Source organism: Miniopterus schreibersii (genome assembly GCF_964146895.1).
Source record: "Miniopterus schreibersii genome assembly, chromosome: 2".
Lineage (NCBI taxonomy): Eukaryota > Metazoa > Chordata > Mammalia > Chiroptera > Miniopteridae > Miniopterus > Miniopterus schreibersii.
Window position 1 is genome coordinate 43,938,373 of NC_138102.1, and position 13,783 is coordinate 43,952,155.

Here is a 13,783-nt window from a genome sequence, read left to right on the forward strand (position 1 = left end):
CATATATACTGACTTAAAAAAGCAAAAAAAAACCCACAAAAAAAGATGAGCATGTGAATAGAAAAAAATCATTTGAAAAAATTCAACAACTGTTCAAAAAAAACTTTTAGCAAACTAGTAATAGAAGTAAAAATTCTTAACCAAATAACCTCTACCAAAATACCTGTAGCTAAGACCAAATTTTATGGTGAAAGACTGATTTCCCCTTAAAATTAGGAAAAAGGCATGAATGTCTTGATAGGCAGAATTATAAGATGACTCAATGAGCTCAGCCCTTGTACAATCTCCTACCCTTGAGAATGGGAGGGTCCTGTGAATACAATGAGATATCACTTCTGCGATTATGTTATGCTACATGGGGAAAAGTGATTTTATACATGTAAATTTTTAATCAATTTTTTAAAATTAGTCAAAAGATAGATTACCCAAATGCCCTAGATATAATCATATGGGCCTTTAAATCTGGGTCTAGAAGGCAGAGACAGATAAAATCAACCAAGTGTGAGAGGGACTCCAGATGAAGGAGATTCTCTGTTGCTGGCTTTGAAGTTGGAAGGGAACACATGGCAATGGAGGCAGGCAGCCTGAAAAACCTGCGAGCAGCTTCTAGCTGATAGCCAGGAAGGAAATGGGGATCTATTTCCTACAACCACTTGGAACTGAATTCTGCCAATAACCTAAATGAGCTTGGAAACAGATTCTTCTCCAAAGCTTCCAGAAAATAACACAGCTGATATTCTGATTTCAGTTTATGAGACCTTGAGCAGAGAACTGATATGTGCCTGCTAAGACTTCTGACCTCAGAGCTGTGAGTTATAATGAAAAGATACTCTAAGACACTTAAGTCTATGGTAGTTTGTTACACAGAGACAAAGAGATGAAATAGATATCCACTCTTGCAACTTGTATTCAAAACTGTAACAGGTGGTCCTTAGAGTAAAATATGCATTAAAAAAGAAAAATCATGTAGATTGGGGAAGAAAAGGAATAAAAGTATTGTTCTTCTCACATAATGCATACATTTTTGTGGAAAATTCCAAGGAACCTACCAAAAAAATCTACTAGATATGTGTGTATCAAGTCCAGAAGACTTGTGATTAATATACAAAAGGTGGTTTAATTTCTAAAAACTTGTAATGGACATTTAAATTTAAAAATAGTTGTGCCCTCAAGGTCCTTGTCTCAGCCAGAGTGTGCACAGACTCCAGTGTGTGCATGAGAGTGAGGCCTAGCCTGTGTAGAGGTGCTTGCATATTTAAAAGAAAATAATTATTATTCAAACAAATCTATAACAGGCACATTTTTAGGCAGCTGGGTACAAGGAAAAGAAAGATTAGGGACAGAAACTCAGGTATTTGGGACTCTGACCATCCCTGGGATCTCCATCACCTATGATTCTGCCCCAGGTGCCTCCAATGGTCCCTCCACTCTTCCCATGAGCTCCAGGGCTTCCTCTAAAAAATAAAATTAAAAGTTTCAGTGGTTTTAATAAAACACTAAAAAAAATACCAAACCTTTAAACTAAAAATTAGAAAATATTGCTAACAAAACTTAAGTTATAAATAAATGGAGAGATCTATTGTGTTCTTGGATTGAAAGACTCATTTTTTAAAATGGGCATTTTTGTTAAAATAAGCAACTGATTTTAAAATTCAAATGGAAATACAAAGGATTTAGAAAACCAAAACTATTTTGAAAAACAAACGAGTAACAAAATTGATCTGATATTCAGACCTATTACAAAGCTACAGGAATCAGTAAAGTGTGGTATTGGCTTAAGGATAGACACGTAAATTGATGGAATATGAGTTCAGAAATATATATCCTAACATATCTGGTAACGTAATTCTTGATAAAAAATGACAAGTAATTCAGTGGAGATCATTGTTTCAATAGTGATAGAAAAAGTATAAAAAGTAAATACCCATAGACAAAAATAATGAACTCTGACTCTTATTTTGCACCATATACAAAAATCTACTTGAAACAGACTAAATTTATGAGCTAATACTATAAAATTTCTAGAAGAAGTAGGAGGACTTTTTTTCACCTTATCTTCACCAAGATTTTTTAGATATACTAAAAGCACAACCATAAAGTTGATAAATTGCCTTTTGTCAAAATTAAAACTGCATTTTGAAGGTCACCATTACAAATGAAAATACAAAGCACAGATGTCATGAAATAATTTCAAAGCAGAGATCTTTTAAAGGATTTTTATCCACAATATATAAAGAATTCTAGAACTCAACATTAAAAACATAACCCAATTTTGTACTAATAAAAACATTTGAATGGACACCACTAAAGATATCCCAAATGTCAATAAGAACAGGTAAAGACCCTCATCATCATAAGTCAATAGAAAAGTGCAAATTAAAATATAATGAGACACCCCTACATATCCACTGGAATGGATAAAGTGAAAATGACCAATAATACCATGTTCTGGCAAGTGTGTAAAGCAAATTGACTTTTCATACATTGTTGGTGGAATGCAAAATAGCATAGCCACTTTGGAAAGCAGTTTGGCCCTTTCTTGTAACATTAAACATACAACTACTATATGACCCAACAATTCCAAGAGAAATGCAGACTCGTGTCCACACAGAGACATACTTGCTAATAGTCATAGCAGCTCTAGCTATAACTGTCAAAATCTATTAAAAAGCTTAAATGTGCACATGCTTGTTAATGAATTAAGAAATTGTGGTATACCCATAAAGTGAAATATTACTTTGCAATAAAAAATACAAAATACATTACTGATAGATGCAACAATATGTGTGAATCTTAACAGCATAATGATAAATGAAAGAACACTTGGTATGCACATGCTGTGACTCTTTTTATGTGCCATTCTGATAAACGCAAAACTGTAGTGACAGAAAGCAAATGAATGGTTCTCAGATGTTTAGGGCAGGAAGAGGCACTGAATGCAAAAAGGCAAGAGGAAAAGTTTTAGGGTGGTCAAACTTATACACATTGCTAATGTTGTAGTTATACAACTCATCAAACTGCTCTTAAAGAGGGTAATTTTATTTGTGTCTGCAATGCCTCAGTAAACCTTACTTTTAATAAGAAGTTCATTCTATGTTAACTTTATCAGAAATGTATGGGGACCAAGTTTGTCAAGCATTAAAATTTCTGGGCCCCAAACGGACCTGTTCAAAAGGAATCTGAGTGTGGTTTTTGAGAAGGCACATGCTTTAATATTACCCCATGCAGGCCTCTGTTCTAATATAAGCATTTGTTTTATTGTGCTAAGCTCAGAGTCTCCTGCTGAGCTTGTTAAAGAAAATCAATTCACCATGTCTCACTGGGACTGGATATAGCCACCTCTTTTATTAATAATTACAGAACATTATTATATAATTCTCCTTTTGCATCAGCTTTCTGATCCATTGATTTTGATGTACCAAGTAATACCACAGACTTTTTTATATATCATTGGCACAAACAGTGAGACTGAATTTGGATCTAACTACTTTTAGGGAGTAGAAAAGTTCACTCTGTCAAGAGCTTCCTAAAGATCCACTCAGAGGCTTTATGGAGAAGTAAATGTAGCCGTTTATTCTGTTTAGGGGTCTCAGGTGAATTGAGTACATAACACCTGTGCTCAGTGGTCTGCTGGCAACTTACCTGTTTGCAGGTGCAAAGTAAAGTGATAGCTTTGATATTAAGTTTATTTATGCTACATACAATGTCAAAGCTTTCTTCTTTATCTGGGTAAGTCCCTTTCCACAGTCCTTATGTCATTTTTTTAATATTAAGAATTAGGAATTGTTTTTTAGATTATAGTGAATAAGGAGTCAAGTTATTTTGTGAGTTTTAAGGTCTACATTATAGTTAGTGCACCTGAAGCACTACAAATTAAAATATATTGTCTAAAAGCATTGACTTGCAGCATCTTACTCGGGAAACAAGGATGAAAAGAGGCCCTGCTTTCAAATTAATTCACATTCTAGTGGTGGAATGAAAAGCACAGCCTACAGGCAACTACCAACCCGTTGTGTAACCTCCATACCTTTTGTACAAACAAAAAAAAATACCAGATACCAAACTTATAATGGGACTTTTCTTTTTCCAATAACCATGGTTTCATTAGGAAAATGCAATTGATAGTTGTTTTCTTCCAGCTCAGATCAATATCACAACTTTGATAAGAGCAACAATTTTAAATACTTAGGCTTCACGATTATAATTATAGCATCATATCTCTCATATGTGGAATCTTAAAATGTCAAACTCTTCGAAGCAGAGAGTAAAATGGTGGTTGTCAGGGGCTGGGGAGTTGGGCAAATGGGGAGATGTCAGTTAAAGGATATGAAGTTGCATTTATACAGGATGAATAAATTCTGGAGATCTAATGTACAGCATGGCAAGAGTACTTATTTATTCTTTAGTGTATACTTGAAATTCCTTAAGAAAATCTTAAGTGTCCTCACTACAAAAACAAAAAAGGTAACTGTGAGGTGCTGGATATGTTAATCATCTTGATTTGGGTAATCATTTCACAATGCATACATATATAAAAACATGGAATTGTATGCCTTAAGTATATACAATTTTTATTTTTCAATTATACCTCAATAAAGCTAGAAAAAATAGTTATAAATGTTTACATGCCATGAAATAGTGTCTAGTATAAAATTTAAATATCATTTGAAATAGAATCCAGGCAAACATTACAATAATTAGTAGTCATAACAATACCTGTACAAATCTGAGGCATCCTTATACATTTTTTAATAACTTTAACCTGATTTATTTTTACATCTGTAACTTATTTCACAAATCTTATATACGGTACCAGGACAAAGAACTGCAAAACAAATTTGTGAAGTTAATCTCGGGTAATTTTCCATTGTACGGCAACTGTGTTTTGACCAAAACAGATGCACATCCTGTTACATTCTAGCAAATGTCAGCCTTGCTTGACAAGGGCAACGTTCCCCTTGATAAGAGGCCCACGTTTCTTCATGTTTCTAGCCTTCACTGTCTTTCTCACTTCTCTGCCTTGGGCATCACATCAGGTATAGAATTTTAGCACATGTGCTTATGCTCTCTGCTCCACAACTCACAAATGCTGACAGTTATGTGAATACCTGACTTAAAATAGCATCATCTTAATCACTTGCAGATAGATAAATAGCAGATGCAAAGACATGAATCTTCCAATACAATGTCATGCTTGAAGAAGTAGCATTTAGAGTTGCCCTTAGCAACCAAGCTAGTTTATTTTCTGCCTTTCAGGTACATGCTATTTATCTGCTAAAGTGGAAGTTTCCTATTTTTCAGGTAGCCCTCCCCCCCCAGCCCCTTTCAATTCACATACTTTTTCATCTACACATGTGATCACTCACTATTCCCTTAAGATTTAGCTAGCATCAGACTTGGTCAAATGAAAGACTATAATAAATCATGATAAGTTTAATATTTCTTACTTTTTATTATTTTTTGCCATTGTTATAGTATTGCCAAAAATACTCTGTTGTATTTATTTAACAGATTTATATTGTGTTTACAAGTGTGGACACTTACTTAACAAATCTAATCTTAACAATAAAAAAAAAATCCTGATATTTGAAAGTAAACATGAGAATAAAGTTGTATTTTCTTTGTTTTAAAAGTAAATTAACTGTGTTGATTCCAGGTTCAGCATTTACTTGCCTAATTACATGGATTACTGCACTAATTTTTGCCCTGCTATCTTCTAAAATATTTATAACAATAATACTACATTGTAAAAATAGTTATGTACAAACAAAATAGCTTAATTTGGGAATTATAGTATAATCTACCGTTAGACTGAATTTTGTTAAGGCACAAGATTCCCAAGAAATATGAGAGGTAAATAACAGAAACAACATTGTTAAATTGGTTTTTACATCAAATGACTTCGTCTTCCTTGAAAATTCTGCATTTACATTTACGATGTCCCAATTTCATTACTTAAATAAATATCCTACACCAATTTCTTCCAGGGAAATAAAAAACTATTAAATAATATTATATTGTTTAAGTATTGGACGTAGTATTAATAATAATAAAGTAATTTTAATTTTCTGTACTTAAATGTAGCTATGCTAAATATTTTGTAAAGTTGGACTCTTTTATGTTTATTGAACTTTCAATTTGCAATCACTCATTCTTTTAATTTTCCAAACTATAACATTCAGAATAACCTCCCTAAACTTCTATTAGGGTAATATTGCTTCCACTTTCTTGGAGTTCAGCAAATGTGTGCTAACAAGCAAAGAAGACAATAGACATAAAATAGTAAATAGCAACCGGTGTTCAGATTGTCTTGATGTTCTATTTATTAAATCAAACATTTAGACACTATTTTATGTCATTGATGTAGTTAAAACAACACTGACAAGCGCACCTCTTTAAAATATATTTCTTCAAGATCTATAACGTGAGATCACCTTATAAGTGAAATTATCCTGAAAGAGGCTTTCTTGGTTCTATTATCTTATACAGAATACATCCTCTATCAAATATTTAAATCATGTTTGAGGGTAAAATTACCCACTGGGTCATGTTTTTCATAATAGCTTATGCATATGCTACCTGTTGCAAAAGGTTTTAGAGATATTATGAGTGTATAGGAGTATGAGATATCCAAGGTGCTAAAATATCAATAGATGCAGTGCTGCATCTGACTACACAACTCACATAGAATGATTTAGTCAGTGGTGAGAGTGAGCGTTTTTTACCGATAATGCCTCACAAATTTCCCTAAAAGATAGAAGCCTGGCTACTCACAATTGTTTTAGATTCACCTGAGAACTCTATAAGGTATGCTATTTTTAAATTACAGTTTCAAGCACATACACTCATCAGTTTATTCAGTACCACAATATGACAAGAGTAATGACTACAGTGCATAAATATTAGAATGAAAAAGACAAAACTATCACTTCTTGCACTAACTATGCTTGTCTTTTATAAAAATAGAATAAGAGAATATAATTATAATATATGTTAAAAATAGAAATATTTAGAAATTATAAAGGTAACTTAAAAATAATGAAAAAGGCAAATAATCCAAAAGAAGAATGAGACTATATATAAACAAACACTTCCCAAAAGAAGAAATATAATTTGATAAACATTTTTAAAAATACTTAAGCTAATTCATAATCTAGGGAGTAATTTTTAAAACTATATTGGAATGTGATTGTTTATCCAATAGACCTTAAAAGTAAAAAGGTGCTCATATCTGATTAAATATTGCTGAGGTGGCCCTGACTGGGTAGCTCAGTTGGTTAGAGTGCTGTCCAGATGTACCTTGGTTTCTGGTTTGATCCCTGGTCAGGGCACATACAAGAATCAACCAGTGAATGCCTAAATAAGTGGAACAACAAATATCTCTCTCTCTTTCATCAATAAAAAAAATGAAATATTGTTGAGGGTGTTAAACATGGGTATTTTTATTCACTTGATTGGAATATAAGATGAAATATATTTGAAAATGCATTTTAACTATGCCTATTAAAATTTTTCAGTGGTCAGATATTTTATGTTTGAAATTCCACATATTGAAAAATTTTGTACATTTTTGCTCATGCACATCATCATATAGACATAAAAATAATCAATAGAATATATTTAGGCAACAAAAAGAAATAAGGAAACATCCTGATTATGTAAAAGTCATGACAGCATGGGATAGAAGCACCTAAGTTAGATGTGACAGTAAGATTTTTTAGGGTAATGGAAAGCTTCTGTCCCCAATAAACATTAACTGTGTTATTTTTTAAAGGTAGATATGTAGATAAACATTTATTGTTAATCTCTGGATTCTGTTGGAGATATAATAAAAACAAAGGAGTCCAGCCACTTTCACCCCCTTACTGAGAGTGACTTTCATAGAAAGTGTTATTTATTTATTATTTATTTATCTTTATTGCTGGCACTATTATAGATGTCCCCATTCCCCCCAACCTTTGTCCACCTCCACCCAACCCCCTCCCTCCCTCTGGTCATCACCACACAATTTTCTGTGTCCAAGGGCTATGCATATATGTTCTTTGACTAATATCGTCACCTTCTTATGGAATAGTGTCATAGACCCCTGACTTTGGGTGTAATATGTGATAAAAATAACTATTATTTCTGAAGTGTTAAATTACATTTAATACTTGTAAAATGTTGATATTGTATTCTTAAAATCTCTAAGCCATAAATAACCTTAATTTTAGTTTTTTGATTATGATAGACAAAGTTTATCAAGTTTCTTTAGTCTGTTGTTTTTTTGCTGCATTGTTTAATTTCCTTTCTCCCTCTTTAACAATTAAATTGATTTGGCTGGGGACAGTTGTTCTTTTTCCAAAGACTGTCTTTGAGGAACTACATAGGTATTCCCTGTTCACTAATTAAGTTGACGTGCAGGATAAAATTTTGAGGCATTAGATGATACAATCAATCACATCTTCATAGCTACTCCCTTTGTCATTTGGGGTATAATTTATTTTTACTCCTTTAAAATGAATATGTTCAGAGTAGAAAATGTTTGTTCATGTTTCTCATAGAAGTCGGTCACTTGCCTATTTGTTACTGACCCGATGTTCAGTATGTGGAGGCAAGATAGTTTCACATTTTTGAACTCTGTAGAGATCACGTTTTAAACATGTGGCCATGGTGGAATGTCTTTCTTTGATGGCTAATGCATTTCTAAAGCTCTGGTCTTAGTTTCCCACAGGCTAACTTGAGACGGGCGGGTGAGAACACAATTCCTTCCTTCATGTGTTTATTATTTTGTGAAGCAAATGTGGGAGTTGAACGGGACAAGGTGATACTCTCAGATTTGAAAGTCTGAAAATAATGCGTTAAAACCCAAAATGTGCTTATTATAAATCTATGATCTTGGGCAATTTAGCCAACCTCTCTGAACTTTAGTTTTCCCATTTATAAATAAGGGTAACATTACCCATTTTTCAGGCCTACATTGTTGCTCATCTGAACTGAGACAATCTATTCAAACTGTGAACTGATTTAAAGATCACATATTCAAATATTCCCAGCCTGTACTTCTTGGTGCAGACAGTGAAAAAAATAAGTAATTTGGGGTTTACTGAGATGATTTTCTTAAACTTTAAAGTATTATATTAGTACATATTGTGTAGATTACTGAAGGATTAAGTAAACTGAAAAATGCAATTTATATAGTAATAGTACTTCTCCATAACATATACTCAATAAATGTTAGTACTTTAATATTAAACAAATATTTATAGGATGTTTTATAAATCCAATGTAATGAGCTAGGTTCTCTGGAGGAAGTGACTTATATATAGGTTTTCCCTTTATATTCTTGGAAATGCAGTAAAATATATAAGTAATATCATCCATATAGCATAAAATTTAAATACATGGTCTCAAGAGTCAAACTGTGTAGGTCTGAATTTCTTAAACATGCTGTGGATTAGATCCCCAATCTTTAAAATTAGATTAACCAAGTACCTATTTTCTAGGGTCGTTTTGAAAATTATATTAGTATTTGTAAAACACCTAGACTACTGTTTGGCACAATGTAAATTTGAACTGGTTGATAAATGAAAAAATAAAAAATATGGTGGAAAATAATACACGCCATTTCTGTTAGGAAAAGGTTACATGTATTTCCACTCAGGGGACTCAAGTAACAGTTCATAGAGGCGGTTGCATTTGGCCATGGCTTTAAATGTTGGGGAAGAACTGAAAAAATGGTGTATTAAAAAAGAATGTCACGTAAGAAAGAAGATAAAAAAGTCCTGATCTGGGAACCCAAGGGTTTCCAAAAATAACAGCTAGTCTTTACTTTTGAAAGAGGAGTGGGAAAGAAAAGATTGAAATGGTAGTTTAGAAAAGAGATTCGAGTAGCTGCTGAATACCTTTATTTTCCTGGCTATGGGGAGCAGAAGACAATTTGGCAGCACAGCGTCAGATAAAGGTGTAGAGATTTGCAGTAGGAAGATGAGTTTTGCTGCATTGCAGATTAGGAGAAAGAATCAAGGCTCAGAAAGGGAACATAGAAAGTTAATAAAAAAAAATTTTTAAAGATATAAAAAAATACTGCAAACAGTAACCAACAGAATTTTGTAGAAGATAAGGGAGAAAGAGAGTTCAAAGGTGGTTCTGATGTTTTGAGACTATGAGAGGGAATATGATTCTTTTATCCTAGGAGAAGTAGATCTATAGCTAATGTTTCAGATTTCCCTAGACAGGGTTATTTTTCTAATTATTTCAAATTTGAGATCTCTATAAATCCTAATAAGCAAATGTTTGTAATTTGACACACTCTTTGGGAAAAAATGCACTCACACACATTACCACCACCATTATCACATTCACTGTTTTCTTAAAGAACATGTGAAAAATCTAAGTCAACAGCAAATTAGCATTTTAACTATAAAAAAAAATAAATTGTTTATTTTCCTCTTCCCTTTACCATCTTTTCCCTTTACCATTTTAAGCCAGCAGTTTTTCTACCAGTGTGCCTTGGCATGGTGTACGTGCAATGTCTGGCTAATTCAGTCAGTGGCACTGACTTCTTTTCCATTATATTGCTAAATTTAAAAATGACAACAGCCAACACAATAGCCATCATGTGTGAATGAATCAAAACTATACCTATTTTCTGGTCAGATCAGCAAAATATATATATTTTTTGTGTGCTGCAGATTTTTAGTAATTAGTTTATGTGTTCCACGAGATGAAGAAGGTTGAAAGTCACTGTTCTAGGCATGTCAGCCCTAAAACTCTTCAGTGGCACGCAGCAATGAAGGCGTGTGCACTCTTGGGCCTGAGCTGGGGGGGCACAGAGGATGACCGTAGGGTGCAAGGTCTGAGTGCTGGAGCCTGAGCAGGGACTTCACAGAAGCTGATAAGGCTCAAAAAGCAAATTAAAGGGGCTCTCCCACAGGCTAAATAAATATTGTTTTTAACTCATTGAATAAAGTAGAAAATTGTGAGCCCATGTTGACATAAGGAAACAAATTGAATAAATGTCAAGTTTGATAAGGAACTTTACTATTTATATTGCTTCAATGTACCTGTCTATAAAATACTTGTTAATCGCAAAAGAAAGTGATTGGAGAGCTCTGGCAGACAACACTTGAATCAACTGATCAAAGTGATCATCATCAGTGTTAGGAAAAATAGAAATTATATGCTACCTAATCAGGTGCAAAGACGACTCAACATAGCTTCTGTGATATTCCTGGCAAAGATGAATAGCCTGTTTAGATAATCATGAGGAAGCATCAGACAGACTTAGATTGAGGAATGCTCTACAAAATGATTTTCTTATGCTCCAAAGGTCTGAAGATTATAACAGTCATAGAAACAGAGAGAACTTATTCTAGTTAGAGGAAACTAGATAGTCACAAGTGAACCTGACCAATTTGCTATAAAGAACAACATAAGGATAATTGACAAGATGAGTAATATTTAAAGACAAAATGGCTGTAATGTATCAAGGTTAATTTTCAAATTTTGACTCATATTGTGGTTATCTGGGGTAGGTACTTAGGTTCAGGTGATACACATTAAATAATTTTGGCCTCTTTTCAGCAAGTGCTGAGCCATGGGTGTCTCTCGGGACAACTGGGACAAGTGCCACAAGATAGGAGGCAAGAGAAAGCCCCACCACAAGAAGCAAAAATATGAGCTGGGATGTCCTTCTGCCAACACTAAGATTGACCCCTGCCACATATACACAGTGCAGGGATGCTGCAAGAAGAACTGTGCCTTGAGGCTGGATGCGGGCAACCTCTCCTGGGACTCTGAGTGCTGTATGTGCAAAACAAGGATTATTGATGTTCTCTACAATGCATCCAACTATGAACTGGTCCTCACCAAGATCCTCATAAAAAACTGCATCGTGCTCATTGACAGCTCACCATTCCGACAGTGGTACGAGTCTCACTAAGCCCTGCCCCTGGGCCAGAAGAAGGGGCCCAAGGAGGCTCCTGAGGAGGAAGAGTTTTTAAACAAAAAAAAAATCTAAGAAAATTTGGAAGAAATATAATAAAAGGATAAAGAATGCCAAAATCATCAGTGCTCTAGAGGAGCAGATCCTACAGGGCAAGCTTCTTGCATGCATTGCTTCAAGATCAGGCCAACATGGCTGAACCGATGTCTATGTGCTCAAGGGCTTGGAGCTGGAGTTCTATCTGAGGAAGCCAAGGCCTGGAAAGGCAATAAATGCCCCTCCCTCTTATCTTAGCTCATGTAATAAAGGTGTTTCTTGTTATAAAATAAAGAATTTTGGGGTTTGGAGTGATAGGGCATCAGATCCTCAACGTATGCTCAAATGTTTCTGGGGAAAAAATCTTTGTTGTACTTGCAACTTTTCTATAATTTTAAGACTGTTCAAAAACAAACCATTAAAAATGAGTAGCATTTTTACATAGTTACTTAATCATAGGTATTGTATAATTACTTTAACTTTTATTAATTTTTTATTTAATCCTTTTAGGATATCTTTTCCTTCACTGTCAAATATGTGCATACATATTTCTATGTTTAACTGTAGACTATATGCATTTTAAGATAACTGATTCTTATACATAATCTACTGTATACATATTTAGTGTTCTTGAATACAGCCAAGTAGATATTCTCAAAAATACCTCCAGATTCACAGTATTATCGAGCCTTACATTTTTTATGGTTCACGGGAGAGAGGTAATATAATCCTCCTGCAGGGAAGGAAATATGTACTCATAGGGGAAAGAGATAACAGATTATGTATGTAACCAAATGATACCTTTCTTTTGTGCATCTATGGAATTATGGAACCTGAAAGTTAAAAAAAAAAACACACCTCAAAGAATCTTTAATGTAGTTGCTATTAAGCTTAAATAACCATGTACTACTTTCCTCAGGATAGATCTTTTATGAAAGCTCAAAGCATAAAGTAGTTAAAGTCAGTTTGACCTGCTCAAAACAGAAATGCAGGCCCTGGATCATTGTCTGCTTGGCTCTTTCTTCATTTCCAAGGAGGACTCCTTGGCAACCAGAAAAGAACCCCTAGAAATTCATATAACATAATTTGAAAATCACTGTTCTATACCATTTTATATTTGATGTCTGAATCCTCTTTACAGTATACCCAGGACATAATTATGTATTTCCCAGTTTTGTTTTTGACAGTTCCAATAATTCCAAAGACAATTCATTCCTATTTAGACAATAGAAAATATCTGTCACTAAAAAGACCCAAATGGCTAGAGAAGCCACCTTTATGATAAAAATGTCAATGTTATCTTTTATTATCTACTGTTAGAGGAATAACAAGAACCAAAAATAAGATATGGCACAAAAGCAGCCAAGCCTAAGGTCAAAAATAAATCTTGCTTTCATTCCAAATGCATTCTCTATATATTGCAGTGTATCTAAAATTAAAATAAGTAAGTATTATGCATATATATTACAAAATAGGATGTCTGTTCCTAAAGAAAAAGTTTAAGTTTTAATTAACACTACCAAATAATTTAAATTAACAGTCAGCTTGTTCATATTTCACATTCCATATTTTTTCAATTTTATAACAATTGGAATTTTATTCATCAATTACTATTTATTGTGCACTGACTTAGTGATAGTCCTAATCTATGTGATTGGGATATACATCAGAGGACAAAGCAGAGTCCCTGCTAGAATGTTGATTAAATACTAGAGGTGATGGACTACAGAAATCAGTGTTACTACATATATAATCTAGTAACCTTAATATTGTATATGGATTTTGTCATTTTCAATATGTTACTTCATTATAATGATATTA

General features: G+C 33.5%; 1 pseudogene across 1 annotated transcript; it reads left to right on the top strand.

The window, feature by feature from the left end:
- The first annotated feature begins 11,578 nt into the window (after positions 1–11,578).
- Positions 11,579–12,523, top strand: LOC308552409 (small ribosomal subunit protein eS8 pseudogene; annotated as a pseudogene). Its single transcript has 2 exons — positions 11,579–12,191; positions 12,473–12,523. The product of its transcript is annotated as a small ribosomal subunit protein eS8 pseudogene (transcript).
- Positions 12,524–13,783: the final 1,260 nt, after the last annotated feature.